Below are 18,299 nucleotides of genomic sequence, written 5' to 3'. Positions count from 1 at the left end.
TATTAAAGATGTGTTACATTTGTTTATGTTGTGGAATATTTGTTTAATGGTGCAAAGATGTGTTGTATTCTTTTATGTTGCATTTGTTTAACTCTGTGAAGCTGTGTTACTTTGCCTGTGTAAAACACCTGATGGTCTAATAAAGAACTGTATGGCCCATAGCAAGGCAGGAGAGAGAAATAGGTGGGGCTGGTGGGCAGAGAGAACAAACAGGAGAAGATGGAGGGACAGAAGGAGAAGGAGAGGAGGACACCAGGAGCCAGCCACCCAACTACACAGCCAGCCACGGAGTAAGAGGTAAAGAAAGACATATACAATAGAGAAAGGTAAAGTCCAGAGGCAAAATATAGAGGGGACAACTGAAGCCAAGATAAGGCTGGGCATTCATAAGAAAGAATAAGCCTCCATGTGATTTATTTGGAAGTTTGGTGGCGAGCCCCGCCTCCCCAAAGAAGAACGAGCCAAAAGAGTAAAGAGTATTAGAAAAAAAAAAAACCCACACAGGCTGACCTCCAGTTCAGAGAGCCTTCTGCTTCTGCCTCCCGAGTGCTGGGATTAATGTTCAGCATGTGCCAGCTGAACTCAAAGTTCTTAATTATGATTATAATTTAGAATCTAATGCTCACGCCATCACCCTAAACAAATTACATTAGAATCTCTGGCATGTAGGATCTAGATGTGCACATTTTTGTTTCTTTGTAATTCTTACTATATTCATTCATTAACTGGTGGAAGAACACATGCCATGACACACAGAGGTCAAAGGAAAACCTGCAGAGATAAAACTCATGTTGTCAGGCTTGCCGGCAAATGCCTTACCTACTGAGTCATTTCACCTGCCATTTTTTTGGCAAAGTTTCTATACAATGAAATGAACAATTATATTGGGGTTTCAGGACATTTTCATTACCCCAAAAATTCCCTCCATCCAGTTAACACCCCTACTATCCAGAGGCGATCACTCTTCACATCTAACATTAGAGATGGGTTTTAACATTTCATAATGAATAGAATCATATAACACATACTCCTGTGTCTGGCTTCTTTCATTATACAATGTTTTTGAGAGTCAGCTGTGTTTAGTCAATAATTAGCTCTTTCTAACTGCAGAGTGTCATCTCCTCCAATTTGTTTATCCATCTTTTAATTAAACATTTGAATTCAGTCACTCAGGGACTATATAGCTACTCCCAACATATTTTAACTGCATGTTTTCAGTTCTCTTGGGCAGATGGGACTGGAACTGCTGTAGGTATCTATTTAATTTTAGAAGGAGTGGGCATCAATTTTTTCAAGTTCTCTACAGAATACTAACATGCACCTTTAAACTACTTCATGACAGCTGGGAGGTGACTGGCACATGCCTTCTATCCCAGAACTTGGGAGGCAGAGGCAGGTAGATCTCTGGGATCTCTGAGTTCGAGGCCAGGCTGGTCTACAGAGTGAGTTTCGAGACAGCCAGGGCTACCAGAAAAACCATGTCTAGACACCCCCACCCCATCCCACTTCCCAGAAAAACTTAATGACATTTTCTAAATGTGATCATGGCAAAGTATATGGTTATAACAATAGTACTGTTGTCTATTCTATGTTCTAGTTAGTAGAAAAATAGGTTACCCTTCCCCTTTTAAACCTTGGATGTAGTTTGGAAGATTAAACTACCTAGGATTTTCATTTCAAATAAATAAAGTATATTAGTCGATTTTCCACTGCTATAAAATGTCTAAAATTGGTACTTTTTAATGAAAAGTGGTTTACTTAGCTCCAAGGTAGGTTTGTCTGGCATGTGCACTCTGTGTGTGTGTGTGTGTGTGTGTGTGTGTGTGTGTGTGTGTGACTGACAGACACACAGAGACAGAGATAGAGACAGGAGAGACCCACAATGTAGCTGAGAAGCAGACGGACAGAAATTCTCACTATGTAGTCCAGATAGTCTCAAACTTGGAGTATTCCTGTCTCAGCCTCTTGAATGTTGAGATTGTAGGAATGTACCACCACACATGGCTAATCTCATGGTTTTGAATGCTGAAATCCAAGTGACAGGATACACGGAAGTAGAAAAGATATAAAGAAATGCAGATTCACAATTACAAATTACATCTATGGTGCTATGTCATCCAAAATTTATAACATAGGAGAATTATCACAAGGCATGAACAGCATATGCATGTCACACAACCATGATGAAATCTCTACTTACTAAGCTGGTGAAATGGCTCAGCAGGTACAGGTACTTGAGGCCAAGTCAGCGGACTGAGTTCAATCCACAAAACCCACATGATCAAAGCAGAGAACCCAACTCTCATGGATTGTCCTTTGACCCTCACATATACTCAATGGTACACAAACATACACGAAAAATACAACCACACACAGACATGAAAAATAATAACAATATTTAACTAGAAAGGCTGAGCAAATAGTTCAGTCAGTGAAGCGCATATCCTCAGCCATGGGGAAGTAGACAGGGGGATCCCTGGAGCTTGTTGGCCAGCCAGTTTAGCCATATCAAAGAGCCACAGGTCCCAGCAAGAGACCCTGTCTCAGCAAACTGGTGGAAAGCTTGGACTACATGGACAGCCTGTTTCAAAAGGGGAAGAAAAAAAAAAAAGAACTCAGGACTTAGTAACATTATATAGATCAAACAAACCCCCCACCACCACCACAGGGTTTCTCTGTGTAGCTTTGCACCTTTCCTGGAACTCACTCTGTAGCCCAGGCTGGCCTCAAACTCACGGAGATCCACCTGGCTCTGTCTCCCGTGTGTGTGTGTGTGTGTGTGTGTGTGTGTGTGTGTGTGTGTGTGTGTGTGTGTGTTTCAAGACAGGGTTTCTCTGTGCAGCCATTGAAAACTAAATGCTGCCATGGAACTGTAATTCTACAATATAGTATACCACCAAGGTAAACTGAGTAAAAAGTACACAGGATCTCACTGCAAAACTTCTTTAGTTCTTGTCTCCAAGTTTCTACCATGAGTTCCTGATCTGACTTCCCTTCACAATGAACTACAACTGTAAACCGAAATAAACCCTTTACTTCCCAAGTTGCTTTTGGCCACAATGTTTTCTCACAGTGATAGATAGCGAACAAGCCATGGATGGCTCCAGAGGGATCGAATCCCTCGTGGCAGAAGGCAACAACCAGCAGGCATGGTGCCGGGGTAGAAAACTGGGCGCTCACATCCTCAACCACAACACCACTCAATGGGTGAACTACAAGTGATCTCAAAGTTTATCCCCAGTGATACACTGCCTCCCCAACAGCGCCACCAACTGGGGACCAAGTGTTCACATGCCCAAGATGGGGGGGGGGGGCGTGCATTCTCATTCAAACCACCATCAGGTTTCTGATGCCTGGTACTGGGGTTTGTTTTGTTAGATATTTATGGTTCTGGGAGGGAGCACTGTCAGCCCAATGGCATAACTTCATTTAAGACACATATGGAATATTAAGTAAGTATAGGTATGATTACTTATGTCTTTTTCAAACATCCTTAGTGCTGTTCGTTTCTCCTCCCCCTTTTTCCTTCCGTATTGACCTCCCTCCCTTCTCCTTCCTAATGCCTCCCCCGTCCTGTTTTCTCATTTCCTCCTTCATATAATTTGTGTCTTTCTATTCCCCCCTCTAGCACCACCCATTATCTCCCATGAGCTCTTTTGACTTTCCTGGTTTCTGTGGTTACTCCAGGTTCTGTATTCACATCTGAAAGTTTGGAGCTAAGGACTAGAGATGAGAGAACATGTAGCATTTGCCTTTCTGGGCCTGGGTTACCTCACTCAATGTAATATTTCTAGTTCCACCTATTTACATGTAAATTCCATGATTTCATTTTTTACAGCTGAGTCGTATCCCATCGCGTATATGTATCACATTTTTATCTATTCGTTAGTTGACAGACATAGATTGTTTCCATTTCCTAGCTATTGTGAATAGAGTGACAATGAACATGGCTGAGCAAGTATTATGGAGTAGGTTATGGAGTCCTCTGGGCATACGGCAAGCAGCGGTATAGTTGGGCTATATGGTAAATTTATTTTTAGCTTTTTGAGAATTCTCCATACTTGATTTTCAAACTGGCAGCACCAGTTTGCAATTCCATTGACAGTGAATGAGGGTTCCCCTTTCACCAACCCTTGCCCACATTAGTTGATTTTTTTTTTTTTAATCGTAGCTGTTCTGACTTGGGTAAGATGAAATTTAAGTTCTTTTATTTGTATTTCTCTAATTGCCATGGCCATTGAGGAACGCTGCTTCCTGCCTTGCTCAGTTTGCTTTTTTATATAACCCAGAACCACCTGCCCAAGGGTGGCACTACCCTCAGTATGCTGGACCCTCCAACATCAATCTTTACTCAAGAAATGTACCCACAGACTTGCCTACAGGCAATCTGATGGTGCATATTCTTAACTGAGCTTTCCTCTTCCCAAGGGACCCTAGCTTGTGTCAAGGTGACAACAACTAACAACAACTAACCAGCACAGACCTTAAGCCTGAATAAACTCTTTCTTCTATAAACTGCCTTGGTCGTTCGTGGTCAAGGAAATTCTAGTAGCAAGTATATTGTAGATAAACCTTAAGGACATTATACTAAAATACCTATCACATAATCAAAAATAATACAGACATAAAGTAAAATGGTAGTTATCAGGGACTGAGGGAGCATAGTTACTTTTAATAAGAGGTTTCACTTTCGTAAGACCAAGAATATCTGAGATTGGTGAATGGAGAAATGCATACAACAGTATTATGTAAGGCTAAACTGTACACTCTAAAATGATGGAGCCAGGAATGGTGCTGAATGCCTGTAATCCCAGCACTTGAGAGGTGGAGGCCAGAAGACCAGAAATTCAAAGTCAGCCCTCAGATACGCAGGTCCAAAGACAGCCTCAGCTATCTCAGACTTTCTCAAAAAGCCCCAACATCAGCCCTTCACTCACGTGGCCCGCTGTCAATCTTGACAATGTATCCCTTTCTAATCTGCACTATTGCTTGAATCAATTTTCCTTTCTATCTTTGGGGGAGGGGGAAGATCAAAGTAAATTTCATGTGTAAGAAAACTAAAGAGGAAAATCCCAGGGAGCGGGGCGCTCTGTAAGCATTGGGAAGATGTGTCAGTGACAAGTATAGTACTTGAGTTGAACCAAGTAGAAATTACCTAGAAGTTGACAGTTGTAGATAAACAAACTGAGCTTTCACAGCGGTACATAGGACCATAAGCCTAAAATCTCAGCACTCAGGATCATGAGTCCACCTTCAGCTACTTAGTGAGACTATGTCAATGATTAATTGACAAATTGTTTTTAAATGGATCTTTCGCTTGATCTGGAATCATTTTCCTACTTCTCAGAAATAAAACAAGCTAATGTTTAATTTCAACTTTCCAGATACAAATTACCAAATGTTTATTATTTTATTTCTTCAAAACTACAAGTTACTTTCACAATGGTAATACATTATTCATATATGAGTCAGTAAAATACAACTGGATCTCAGGTAAAGTAACTGTCTTGTAACCAAGTATTACCATTCCTCATGGCCATCCCTAATATCAATGCTGCCATCCTTTCATCTAAGCCACATCACTGAATATATTATTGCTACTCTTAACAATAATGATAGTAAAAGTCATTATATATTTGTCAAAAAACCACAGTATAGCACACAAAGTTTACAATAAACAATGAACTCTGGTTAGTAATAATGTATCAGTATTAGCTCATCAATTGCAAGGAATGTGCCACATGAACACAAGATGCTAATAACATGGGAAATGGAAAGACAGCATGGTACTTCATCTTATGGCAATTTTTTTGCAAACCTGAAACTACACAGAGAGCTTATGTGTATTTGGAAAAACAAAAATCTGAAATCATTATTGCAGAACTACATACTGCTTTAAGATAAACTTCTCTAGGGAACTTACTGGCTCAAATGTTAATACTAACATTTCTTGTAAAATTGAACTGTGTTCCAGTTATTTCTAAAATTTAAAAACTATCATCTACGACAAATTGACATTTGTCAAAAAAAGTATATTATCTAGAATTCCCTGACTTATGTGAACATAAGTCATTTTCTCTCTAATACTAATTTAAATCTTTAGGAAACAGTACTATTCTAAAGAAATATTAATATAAGGGTGAAAGCAACGGAGTTGGGAAAACTGGATTTATATTTCCAATCTTACTTAATATTACTGATAAACTAAATTATCCCCAGAACTTTGCTTCCTCTACTGAGCTGACAGCTTCCTTTTTTGTTCATCAAAAAAACCAGGAGTTCAAGGAAAATGTTTATAGGCAGTGTTTTTTTTTTTTTTAGAGAAAAAGAGTCAGTACAGAAACAATGTTCAAGAAGTCCTTCTCAGATGACTGAAGATTTCTTCAAATACAGAGACAGAAGGAACCAACTCTTATTGAAAGAATCAACCTAGCCAAGTAGTGGTGGTGGCGGTGGTGGTGGCGGCGGCGGCGGCGGCGGCGGCGGCGCACGCCTTTAATCCCAGCACTCAGGAGGCAGAGGCAGGCGGATCTCTGTGAGTTCGAGGCTAGCCTGGGCTACCAAGTGAGATCCAGGACAGGCACCAAAGCTATACAGAGAAACCCTATCTCAAAAAAGAAAAAGAAAAAAAAAGAAAGAATCACCCCAAGGATCTTTGTTTCTCTATAAATATCAGAGTTTAGTAAGTTTCCTTTTGCTTATTTTCATAGCTGATGATGCTAGAGAAATCAAGTGTCAAACAGGTCAATGGAAGCCCCCAGGCAGCAATAAAATCTTCCTGTGGGGGTTTGCAGATATATAGCCCAGTTGATAAAGTGCATGCCTTGAATATAGGACAGCCAGTGCTACACAGAAAAAAGCCTACCTTGAAAAAAAAAAAATCTCCCCCCTCCCCCCCCCACACACACAAAAAGGCAAAATTGGTAAAACTAGAAACGATTTCAATAACTAAGAACAATGGTAAAGACTATGACTACAGATGACTGCTAAAGGGTGGGTTAATAGGCTCAGCAGGCAGCACTTGACGGAAAGTCAGAGCCCACATGGTAGAAGGAGAGAAATAAGTCCCACAAGTGGTCCTCTGCCCTTCACATGCGCGCACGCTCTCTCCCTCTCCCTCTCTCACATACACACATACTAATAGTAAAAATGAGAGAGAGAGAGAGAGAGAGAGAGAGAGAGAGAGAGAGAGAGAGAACAAAGTTTGCTTGTTTGCTCTTTGCCTTTAAAAAAAGAAAAGATGACTAGTATGGACTCTGGTTTAGAAACGGCTTTCTCTTACCTATGACATATCAAACAGTATCTACTATGTATAGTCCCCTCCTAACACATAGTACACCAAAACAATAAACCACATTTCATTAAGTCCCCAGAGATCACAGGGCACCTAAAGAGTCCATGAGATACTTTCAGGATGCTTGGTGGGCCTTTCCTTCAAGTCTAAAAGCAGATCTACTCACATAAGGCTATCTTGGTATGTCCCTCAAACCATGTCCAAAATCTCCAAGGATAGGAAAGGCCAATCTATTAATTCTGGGGTAGATGACAGTGTGACAAAAAAGACTCCTTTTTACATTACAAGTTTTTCATATGGATCCCAATGTAAACACCTCCATTCCAAAGTTTAGAACTGACCTATGGTTTCAGAGCCAAGGGTATCAGTATCAGGTATGCTCCAAACTTTGGGATGACATAAAACACTAGGATTTCAACAGGTACAACAGGGTCTAGGAAAAGGCTCCAGGATAAAAAGCACTTGCTCTGCAAGCATGTGTGTTCATATCCCAGCACTGGGGTGGAGCCAGCCAGATGCTACAAGCTCCCTGACAGCCAGTCTATTCAAGAAGGTGGGTTTCCAGCTCATTAAGAGACCCCATCTCAAGTCAATAAGGTAGAGATCAATAGACACTGGACTTCCTGCTCTGGCTTCGCCAAACACAACTCACATGCCCAATTAATACCCCCCCCCAAAAAAAGCATAGATGTATCAAAATCACCGCATTTACAGAGAATATAACAATTATCTCTACAAGAAACTAGTCAAAGGGCAACAGTTAAGAGTACTGAATTCAGGCTGGATACAGCTTAGAAAGATCACTTAGCCTGTACAAGCATGCACAAGGCTTATAGGGACTTCAAGTTCAGAGTGTCACTTTAAAACGATTTGCCTTAATTCATTCTCCTCCCCCAACACACACACACACACACACACACACAGAGAGAGAGAGAGAGAGAGAGAGAGAGAGAGAGAGAGAGACAGAGAGAGAGAGAGACAGAGAGAGAGAGAGAGAGAGAAACTACTTTCTACTGTCAGAGGTTATAAATACTCCTGGACAAAGACAGACAGACAGACAAGAATAAGAAGGGCCTAGTGATACAGAGGTCTGTAATTCACTGCTGAGTAGGGGGGACATGGAGGAAGCTGAGGCGGAAATACTGCTACACAGTGAGTTCAAGACTAGCCTAGGCAACTTAGTAAAACATTTTTTGAAATACAAAGCAAAAAGAGAACTAGAGATACAGGTAGAGGCCCAAGTCTGATCCCCAGTAAAGCAAAAGAAAATTTAAATAATTGAAAAGTCTGTTTGTGTAGATTAGAACTAGTGTTATTGTAAACTCATGGTCTTCTCACATAGATACAAATACAAATAAATATGTGTTCATAAGAAAGATTCCCTTGCTCTATACACTGGAAGGCTTGGGGCAGCAGCACCCTAAGAGTAATAAATACAAGTACCCAGACACTGGTTCCTAAGTACCACTTTCCTCTTAAAATAGCCAACGAGAGTCTGGAGAGATGTCTTAAGGATTAAAAGCACTTGCAACACAAATCATGAGGACTGGAGTTCAGATCCCAGTACCCACAGAACATGTCAGATCTCCTGCACAAGCCTGTGAGCCCATCCTAGGGCAGGCAGAGATAGGAGGCTTGCTAAGGCTTGCTGGATTCCAGCCTAGAAGGGGAAAAAAAAAAAAAAGACATAAGCTTCAGGTTCAGGGAGAAACCCTGCCTCAAAGGAATGAGTGGAGGATGAAAGAGCAGGACACCAAACAATGATACCTTCTGGCCTCTGCATCTGCACAGGTATGTGCATACTCCCACATACACAGATGGATAAATCTTTAACAACCAAGGAAGTAGCAGATCGGTTTAGAATATCTAAAAAGCATAACTGCACTCTAAATTAATGAATTAAAAAAATAAGCCAACTGGAAGAAGTTCTTACTAGCCGAATCAGTAACAACGTGGGCTGGCAGCACAGCTCCGTGGGAGTGGACTAGCCTACTATGCTCAATCACCAGTCCTACATTAAAAATAATGAACATCAAAATTAATGAAAATGAATTATAGCCCTGTGGATATAACAGGAAACCACGAGCCTACTCAGATGTAAGTGAATTAAAAATCTAATGAAGAAAAAATATTTAATGTTTCAAAACACCTATCTTCAAATTACTAGCTATAAGTAGGGTAAGAAACCTTGAAAAAAGTCTAGCAGTCACAACCTTTGTCACTTAAAGGGAGTATCAGTAGCGGACAAACTAAAATTGCCTGGTACCTGATGCTGTGAGAACACAGGAGAGTGTAAATCTCTGATAAGGATGCTGAAGAGCTAATCATAACAATCTAATTATGAAATCCAATATAAGAACTAAGTATGAGCCGGGCGGTGGTGATGCACGCCTTTAATTCCAGCATTCGGGAGACAGAGCCAGGCGGATCTCTGTGAGTTTGAGGCCAGCCTGGCCTACAGAGTGAGTTCCAGGAAAGGCGCAAAGCTACACAGAGAAACCCTGTCTGGGGGGGAAAAAAAAAAGCTAAGTATGAAAAATATCAGACAACTGAAAATGAAGGAATATTCTACAAAATAATGAAGCCTGTAGTTTTCAAATTGAAAGAAATTGTTCCAGGTAGCAGAAGCAGAGTGACAAGCAACTATAACACATAAAGACAACTGATAGGGTTTAGAAGGTAGTTTTTGTGTTAAATTCTAAGTATGATCGTCACATGATGTGATCATGTGAAATATTCTTCCTTATAAGAAATAAACATGAAAGTATTTCAGAGTGATAGAGCATCAGAGGGTCAATTTATTTTCAAACAGGTTAAAGAACAAATGGATTCAACTTTTATGTCTTGCCACTGCCTCAAAAATTAAGACAAGGACTGGGGATCTAACTCAGGTATTATATGAAAGTATTTGCTGAACACGCTCAAAGCCCCGGATTTGGTTCCCGAGCATCACATAAAAGCAGCCCTGCTAGCAAACAATGACACGTGTGCCTGTAATCATGACATTCAAGAGATGGAGATAGGAGGATCAATCCGGAGGTCAGGGTCATCTTTGGCTACAGACTGAGTTTGAGGTCAGTCTGGACTACATAAGACTCTTTCACATACACACCCCAAAACCCTCAAACACAGGGAAAACTTTCACGAAGTCTGCAGCCATTTTACAAACCTGGAAAGAGTATATATCTATCTACAAGGCAATCTGTGACTACTAAGGACTGGGGAGGGAGGTGATATCAAGTGCACCACGAGGGTCCAGGTTACCCAGTTCTACACCACAGTTTCAGGGACCTCAAGTCAGCTCTAGTCTAAAACTATTTGATAGGGAACTCCAAAAATAAACAATTCTAAGTAAAAGCTCACACTACCCCTTTCCAGTGCATCCCGACTGTATACACTCCCTACCTGTCAGTCACTTAATAGCCATCTAGGTTATCGACTACACTGTAGAGGTATTTCAGGGCTTGCCTTCATGTAAAGCTTATTTTACTTAATGGACTCAAAAGTAATTAGGAGCCGGGCGGTGGTGGCACACGCCTTTAATCCCAGCACTCGGGAGGCAGAGCCAGGCGGATCTCTGTGAGTTCGAGGCCGGCCTGGGCTACCAAGTGAGTTCCAGGAAAGGCGCAAAGCTACACAGAGAAACCCTGTCTCGAAAAACCAAAAAAAAAAAAAGTAATTAGGCTAATAAGCCAAAAAGCCATTTCTTTTTTGGTAAAAAGGTACAAGTTCTCAATAATAAAAGAAAAAATATGCTGAAATTGCTAAAAATCCACATTAAGAATCAGTCCATCTTCTGGCCAGGTGTAGTGTGGTACATACCTATAATCCCAAGCACTTTAGGAGTAGAGGCAGGAGGATCAGAAGTTCAAGGCCAACCTCAGCTACACAGTGAGTTCACAGCCTAGACTATATGAGACCCTGTCTCCAAATCAACAAGGATTCTTCCTTCAGTCTGTGAAATTGTAAAGAAATTTATACTAGTTTGCTATCCCACCTAAAACAGCATAGGTTATAGCCACTGGAGCTGCGGCTACAGTTACATACATGGTCGACTATGTACCTAGCAGGGAGAGACCCTCACAGCCAATATTTACCACTTTAAAAAAAGTTACACCCACAGTATGTGGCAGGTGCTCAGTTAGGACAAAAACGGCATACAATTACATAGAGGGTTTGGGGCTACCAGTGGTTCAGGCATTCACTCAGTCCTGAACCTTTTACAGAAAAGGATAAACGAGTACAGCTATTACTATACATATAAGGGACAGGCGCTGAAAACAAACATAAGATGTATCTTCAAAATACTGAGTTTTGTCAGCAAGAAGGACCGGGAGAATGGTGTCTGAGCAGTCAGTCAGCTTGTAGACAAACTATAGTAGAATGTGCTGAAGCTCCAATATAGCAATCTGTACTGTGGGGAAACTGACAAGCCAACAAGATTCTGGAAATTGGAAGGCATCTCCTGAAGGACAGGAAACACCTGTATCAAGAAGCCAAGAGATCCATACACATATCCTAAAGCTGGAAATTATGTTAGTACAACACTCCTCTCCTAAGCAATTACCAAAGCAAGAACAACAAGGATTCACTTGGGCTGGGAAAAATATGCTTAAATGACCAATAAGGTACAAGGTAGGCCATTAATAAAAACTTGAGCAACTACAAAAAAGAAAATACACTATTTGAATAAAACCCAAAAGCATAACAGATCTACCAGACACAACATCAAATTTCAAATAAACAAAAATCAATATTAAAATAATTAAGTAATATCTCAGAGATTCTAAATTACATGTAGAACAAAATACAGCTGAAAAATAAAAACCAACTTCTTTGGGGGTGAGGGGAGTAGGTGTTAAAAACTGTGCTGCAAAAATAAATTAAGAATTGAAGGGGGTTAGGGATTTAGCTCAATGGTAGAGCACTTGCCTAGCAAGCACAAGGCCCTGGGTTCGGTCCTCAGCTCAAAAAAAAAAAAAAAAAAAAAGAATTGAAAACCAAGGAGCAAGCTGAAAGATTAAGCCTCAAGATTCTTCCATAACTCAAAGAGCATCCCTTAAGTATCTAGAGTCCTCCCTTTTCTAGAAACAACTCTATGGGGTGGATTTTCTTCATATATATCTATCAAAACAACATATTGCAGCAGATGGAAGAAACTGATATATGAGATTTGAGTTCCTTTCCATTAAACTCAACATAAGTAATTTGCAAAAATGCAAACACACCCCTCTTTTTATTTATTTATTTATTTATTTATTTATTTATTTATTTATTTATTTTTGGTTTTTCGAGACAGGGTTTCTCTGTGTAGCTTTGCGCCTTTCCTGGAACTCACTTGGTAGTCCAGGCTGGCCTCGAACTCACAGAGATCCGCCTGGCTCTGCCTCCCGAGTGCTGGGATTAAAGGCGTGCGCCACCACCGCCCGGCACACCCCTCTTTTTAAAGTTTTATTAGTTGGTCTTCCAAATCCCTAGTTTCAACCACGTTGGGGAAAATGGCATCCATACTGAATACATACAGTCTTTTCTTTCTTGTCATTATTTCCTAAACCATACTTTACATTTTTCACTTAGTATTTACCCTGGATTTAGTATTACAAGTCATCTGAAGTTACTTTAACATGTCTCAACAGATATACTTAAGACTATATACAACTCCCAAGCCATTTTATATAAGGGACCTAAAGAGTTATGGAAAAAACTGGAACAATGGATACCATGTCACAACTGTATTTGTTTTGGAAAATAATTGCACTTTTTGCTCAAACAGTGTTAGCATGCAATAGTTTACTGTTATTTTTAAATTTTGTTTTAATTTCTAACAGAATAGTAATCAATAGCTGGCACAAGCCCAAACTCTTAGGAGTTCTCAATTTATAGAAGTATTGGTAATTCTAAGATCAAAACACCGTATAAACTTAGGATTATTTCTATCTCTTATAATCATACCACATTACAACAGTGACTCCTCCAACCTGCAAATGAAGTGTAAAGAAGGCATTCTGTCCCAAAATAAGTGGTTCAGACTACAATTGGTCTCTGAAATAACAAGGTTTAATTTATAGCTGTTTCACTTTACAATACATAAAAGTGATACACACTCAGCAGAAACTACTTCAACCTGGAATCCAAGGTTATGACATTTCTCAGGAGTCACAAAAAAAGGCCATGAGACTAGAGGATAACGATACAGGTACTCAATAAATTACATAAGAAACTAAACACTGTTATAAACTAAGCTTTGTGTTAGATGATTTTACCCAACTGAAGGATGGGTGTTCTGAGCATGGGTAAGGTAGTCTAGGCTAAGCCATCATACATGGTAGGTGTGATGTACTGAATACATTCGTGATTAGCTCCAGCTATGAGCAGTCCAGCATGCAAACCCATCCTAAGTACAGGAATATCTGTACTTTCTAAGTTATTCAATCTTCTTTCTATTTTCCCATTCTCTCATCGTAATACTCATTAGTAATAATTTCATGGTGCTGTCAATGTGCCTTTCTCAATCCTACCACAACAAAAAGAAATAGCTTACTATGCACAAAAATCTGAGTAAGGGTGTCCCTATGAATAAACTTCACAGGCTTTTATTATACCTATTTTTATTATACAAATGTCATTTTTATTGTTTTCTAAAAACACACTATATATACTTAAGATCATAGATACATTCCATATGAGCAGAGCTTTATTTTACTAAGTTTATTTTTAGATGTTATTTTCTATTCTCTTCCACACTATCATTTATAAAGCACGTCAAGACACAAGAATATACACAACCTGGAAAGACTACTGCACAGACACTGAGGTAGAACAAGAGAACGGATGGAGCTGTATGAAAACAAAAGAGGACACTAACATTCAAATACTGCCACGGACACTCAGCTGGAATGCAAACGTCAGAATTAAAAAGACTGATCCAATCCGTTTTTCTGTTTCATGTGTCAAACACTTTGAGGAATGATATGCATGGTCTAAGGACCTTTGGGAAAGAAAGGCAAGGAAAAAAAAACCAACTAAATAATTGGCAAACATGAAAAAACAGGATAAACAAGTAACATTAATTGAAAAAAATTAAAGAAATCAGAAGAAAAAGTCGAATAATAGCAGGTTTTAAAATTAGGAAACCAAACACTGAGGGGAAAGATAAAATGTATAACTGAAAAATAGGAGTATTATAAAGAGTAAATGACAAAAGGTACTGAGAGAAGAGGAAATATAAGGTGAAGGGGAATTTCCCTAGCTAACTCAAAAGTAGATATTACAGACTATAATTCATAGATACATTTTCTATGGCAAGAACAAATAATGTGCACTCAAGAGCTATCTACTAGGAACAGTTACGGAAGTGTAACACTACTGTCATAAAAGGAAAAGAGAAAGCCAGCCTGTGTTGTTGATGTTTCAACAACAAACAAAACATCACAAATGGATGAATAAGAGTCAAGATTCAAATGTAAGCAGCAAAGTAGGTGTATTTAAAGAGACTTTGAATAAACAGCAATTATAAATAAATTTTGTGTTCTCCAACATCACTAGAATTTTGTATAATCCTAAATATTTTGTAAATATTGCAATAATCTGTTCTACAACAAAAAGAAGCTTAAACTCTAAAATCATATTATCAATAAACAATTATTTCAAATAAATGCCCAAGTAAGTATCTAATTTTCTAAAAATTTAAAGTATGCTCCTTGGCAGATAGTGTTCACTATAAAGTATTTTTAAAGCCAAAAATAAAAAATATAAAAAGCATCTAAAACAACTAAATTTCATAGATTTACTACCATGTAAAATGCCTCTACAGTTATCACTTGGTTAATAAACAGTACACAATAAAAACTGTTTCCATTCTTGAATGTGAAGTTCAAAAATAGCTTGCTCTTAAATGGCAAGGAAGCATCATAATACTGAATCAGGTGGAGCGTTGAAAGTTCAAGATTACCTTCATTAACAAGCCTTTCTATGCCATACAGGCAAACACTCTGAATGTTTTATCTCACAATTTAATGGGGGGGCAGGGGGGGCCACACACACGGGGGACAACAACCTCCCTCGCACAACACTGAAAATATGTAAAATTTGAGACCATTTAGAAAGAATTCAAATCACTGTCTTTTTAAAAAGAAATCTCTTTTCAAACCTTTTTTTTTTTTTGCATTTTAAACAAGACTTCAAAAATATTTGGTTTGAGAATAGTATAGAACCTAAAAGTCATTAGTTAATTTAGTGCTAAATTTACCTAACTTTCAGTAAACTACAGAATGTATGTCTTGTTGAGGAAAAGGGGGAATCAAAGGTGAACAAAGGTTCAGAGGTGGAACACCTCATTTTAACATTTCAAAACCTACACATATTACTCTCTCCAAAAAGAAAAACAAAACTACTTCTTCGAAGGGTGGGGGTGTTAAGTAGGCATTTTCAAGAGCCATACTACTTCACACAAAACTACCAGAGTGTCATCTCTGCAGTTTGTTCTCCAAGACTTGCTCTATTAAGGCGCTGCTGCTCTGAAGCCAAGCAGAAGCCATAAAAGGAAACCCAAGTTCAATGTCATGTATTTTGTTCCCCTCTTTCATATGCTCAAGAATAACCTCTTTTGCTGCCTAATTATATGTCCCCAAATCATAAAGTCCACCAGTTATGCACTTTAAATTCCTTCATAAAGCAGTCAAGCTTTTAACAGGAATGACTTGATGGTTCACAAGTCTTACCCATAAAATAAAAATGAAAACAACTCCAGAGACCAGGCCCTAATAACAAAACAATATAAATACTGGAATGATTCTCTTTTTGAAATGCATTTAATAAAAAGCGAAACAGCCAAGAACAAGCCGTGAACTAATTTGATCTCCTGATCTTTAAAATCTACCTTTCCTCTTTCAACTAAGGAAAGTCAACGCTTTTTCCTGGGTTTCTGGTAATTATTTTGGTAGCATGTGATTAAACATCAATTTAAGCTTATGCTACATCTACCTATAATTAATATTTATTTTAAAATACAGTATTATCTGTCACCTCCCTTTACCACAAAAGCACTTGTGGGGGGGGCGGGGGGTGGAACAACTAAACTTCAAAAGGCACGCAACTGCAATACTAGGAGGAAAGGCAGCCGGATTTACAGCAACCAAAGCTAATTTTCCCCGTGAAGACGACCCCCATTGGTTCAGAAGCGTTCCTCAGTCTGACTGGTGGAATGTCTGCCATGCTTCACGAATTCCTGCTCGCACAGTCCGTACCTATTCACTTATTAGGCAGAACCAAACAAAAACAGATGGGCCAACACGAAAATATGAGGGCCATACGACTGCAAAACAGCGCCGCTTTTTCTCACAACGCGGCTCCCCTGAAAACCTTAAGCGTTTTCTCTCTCTTCCCTTACCATGTTCCTAGTGGGAACTGCATACAGGTCCTGACCAATCAACTACTTGCAGGTGTTTGGGGTTTTGCTTTGTTTTTGTAGCCACATCCTCCTCTGTCTTTATCCATAATCTTTACGACCTCATTCTGCTTCCTAGAACACCAGTTTCAAGAAAAAATCTAGCAGCTCGTGGTCTCCAATCGAACAACCAAACAAGCACTGTAGACTCCGGACTGAAAAGAGCACATTACTTACGACAACTAGTGCCTTAGCCGTCCGGAAAAACCAACCAAGAATGGCAGACAGATGGGTTCTAAAGTCCAAAGAAACACAAGTGTCCTAACACGACGATCTCCACGTAGGATTAACGCGAAAGCCAAAACAATCGGCCCCAACATAAACAAATGTGGCAGCCATCTCGGAGGAGCGAATCAATCTCTCCAGGGCGGCCAGACTTAACTTTCTTCCGAAACAAAAGTTGCCAGACTCAGCAATTTAATATACACTGTATACGTCCCGGAACGCTAAAACTTCTGGACTTGGCGGAAACAAAGGCACTCTTTCTTCCGATGGCTGAAAACTTTTCGTCCCACCGCATTCTTACCATCCCATCTTAAGAAGAAAGGCATCTGGACGGACGGTAGACGGGGCAAACAAAACAAAACAAAACAAAACAAATCAGTTCTACTATTCAGCTGCTAAAATACCAACAAGCCACTCGGACAGGAGAGAAAGAAGTGAGGCAACTCCGGCAAGGCGAAGCCGACACCAAGTATCGTTTCCGGCCCACGAACTTGGCGGCTGCTCGACGCTTTTCATAAAATTAAAAAAAAAAAAAAAAAAAAAAAATTACCTCTCGGGGTGTCTCAGGGCAGCCGTCTCGAGGCTCGGCTTGACATGATTTCCTGCCCTTCCTCAGTGGCTCCGGGCCCCGCCGAGGCTCCGGGGAGGGCGAGGCGGATGTGGCGCTGCCTCCTCCCGCAGCAGCAGCCCGCAGCAGCAGCAGCAGCAGCAGCAGCCGCAGCCGCAGCCGCAGCAGCACCAGTGCGGCGGCTCCGGTGGGGGGTTGGGGTGCGGGCTGGCTTCCTGCTCGCCACTTGTGTTGTCAGGACTTTCCCAGCCCGGACTCTCGGTCCTCCGGCGAAGGGGGGGAAAAAAAAAAAAAAAAAAAAAAAAAAAAGCAACCAACTTTTCACTCGTGACACCGCCCGGAATTGCCGTGCGAAACTCACTTCCTGCCTGGGTGAAAAAAGCAGCAGGATCCAGCTCGGGTCGAGCCCGGGAACCCGGAACCCCGGGGCGGCGCGCCTCCGAGGGGGAGGGGACGGCGCCCGCCCCGAGTCGAGCGGAGCCGCGGGACCACGCGCGGCCGACGGGAGGAGGAGGAGGAGGAGGAGGAGGGGGGAGCTAGGGGAGGAGGAGGAGGAGGAGGGGGAGGAGGCGCGGCGAGGACGCGGAGCTCGGCCCGGGCCTGGGCCGCACTAGGCCGCCGCCCCCACAGCCGCGCCGCGCCGCGCCGCGCGGGTATTGTCTCGAGTGCGCTGGCCGCGCCCTGCGCCCGCCGCCCCGAGCCGGAGCCGACCGGCCGCGCGGGCTCCAAGGCGGCCGTCCGTCCGTCCGTCCGTCCGTCCGTCCGTC

The 18,299-nt window shown here is 40.9% G+C and overlaps 1 protein-coding gene across 7 annotated transcripts in view; it reads right to left on the bottom strand.

Moving 5' to 3' along the window:
- The window catches only part of Erbin (erbb2 interacting protein), a 108,838-nt gene extending 91,195 nt beyond the window's left edge, over window positions 1–17,643 (bottom strand). For 5 of the 7 annotated variants that reach the window (XM_059276164.1, XM_059276165.1, XM_059276166.1 and 2 more), the window contains exon 1: window positions 17,515–17,574. The gene's annotated coding sequence lies outside the window, so the exon portion shown is untranslated. Of the gene's footprint in view, window positions 1–16,916; window positions 17,293–17,514 lie in introns of those variants that run through there. The other 2 variants (XM_059276169.1, XM_059276163.1) reach the window with 2 other exon arrangements.
- Window positions 17,644–18,299: the final 656 nt, after the last annotated feature.

The sequence above is a fragment of the Peromyscus eremicus genome, chromosome 11 (assembly GCF_949786415.1).
Source record: "Peromyscus eremicus chromosome 11, PerEre_H2_v1, whole genome shotgun sequence".
Lineage (NCBI taxonomy): Eukaryota > Metazoa > Chordata > Mammalia > Rodentia > Cricetidae > Peromyscus > Peromyscus eremicus.
Note: the sequence above shows the minus strand (reverse complement) of the source record. Positions and strands in the feature narration are given on the sequence as shown.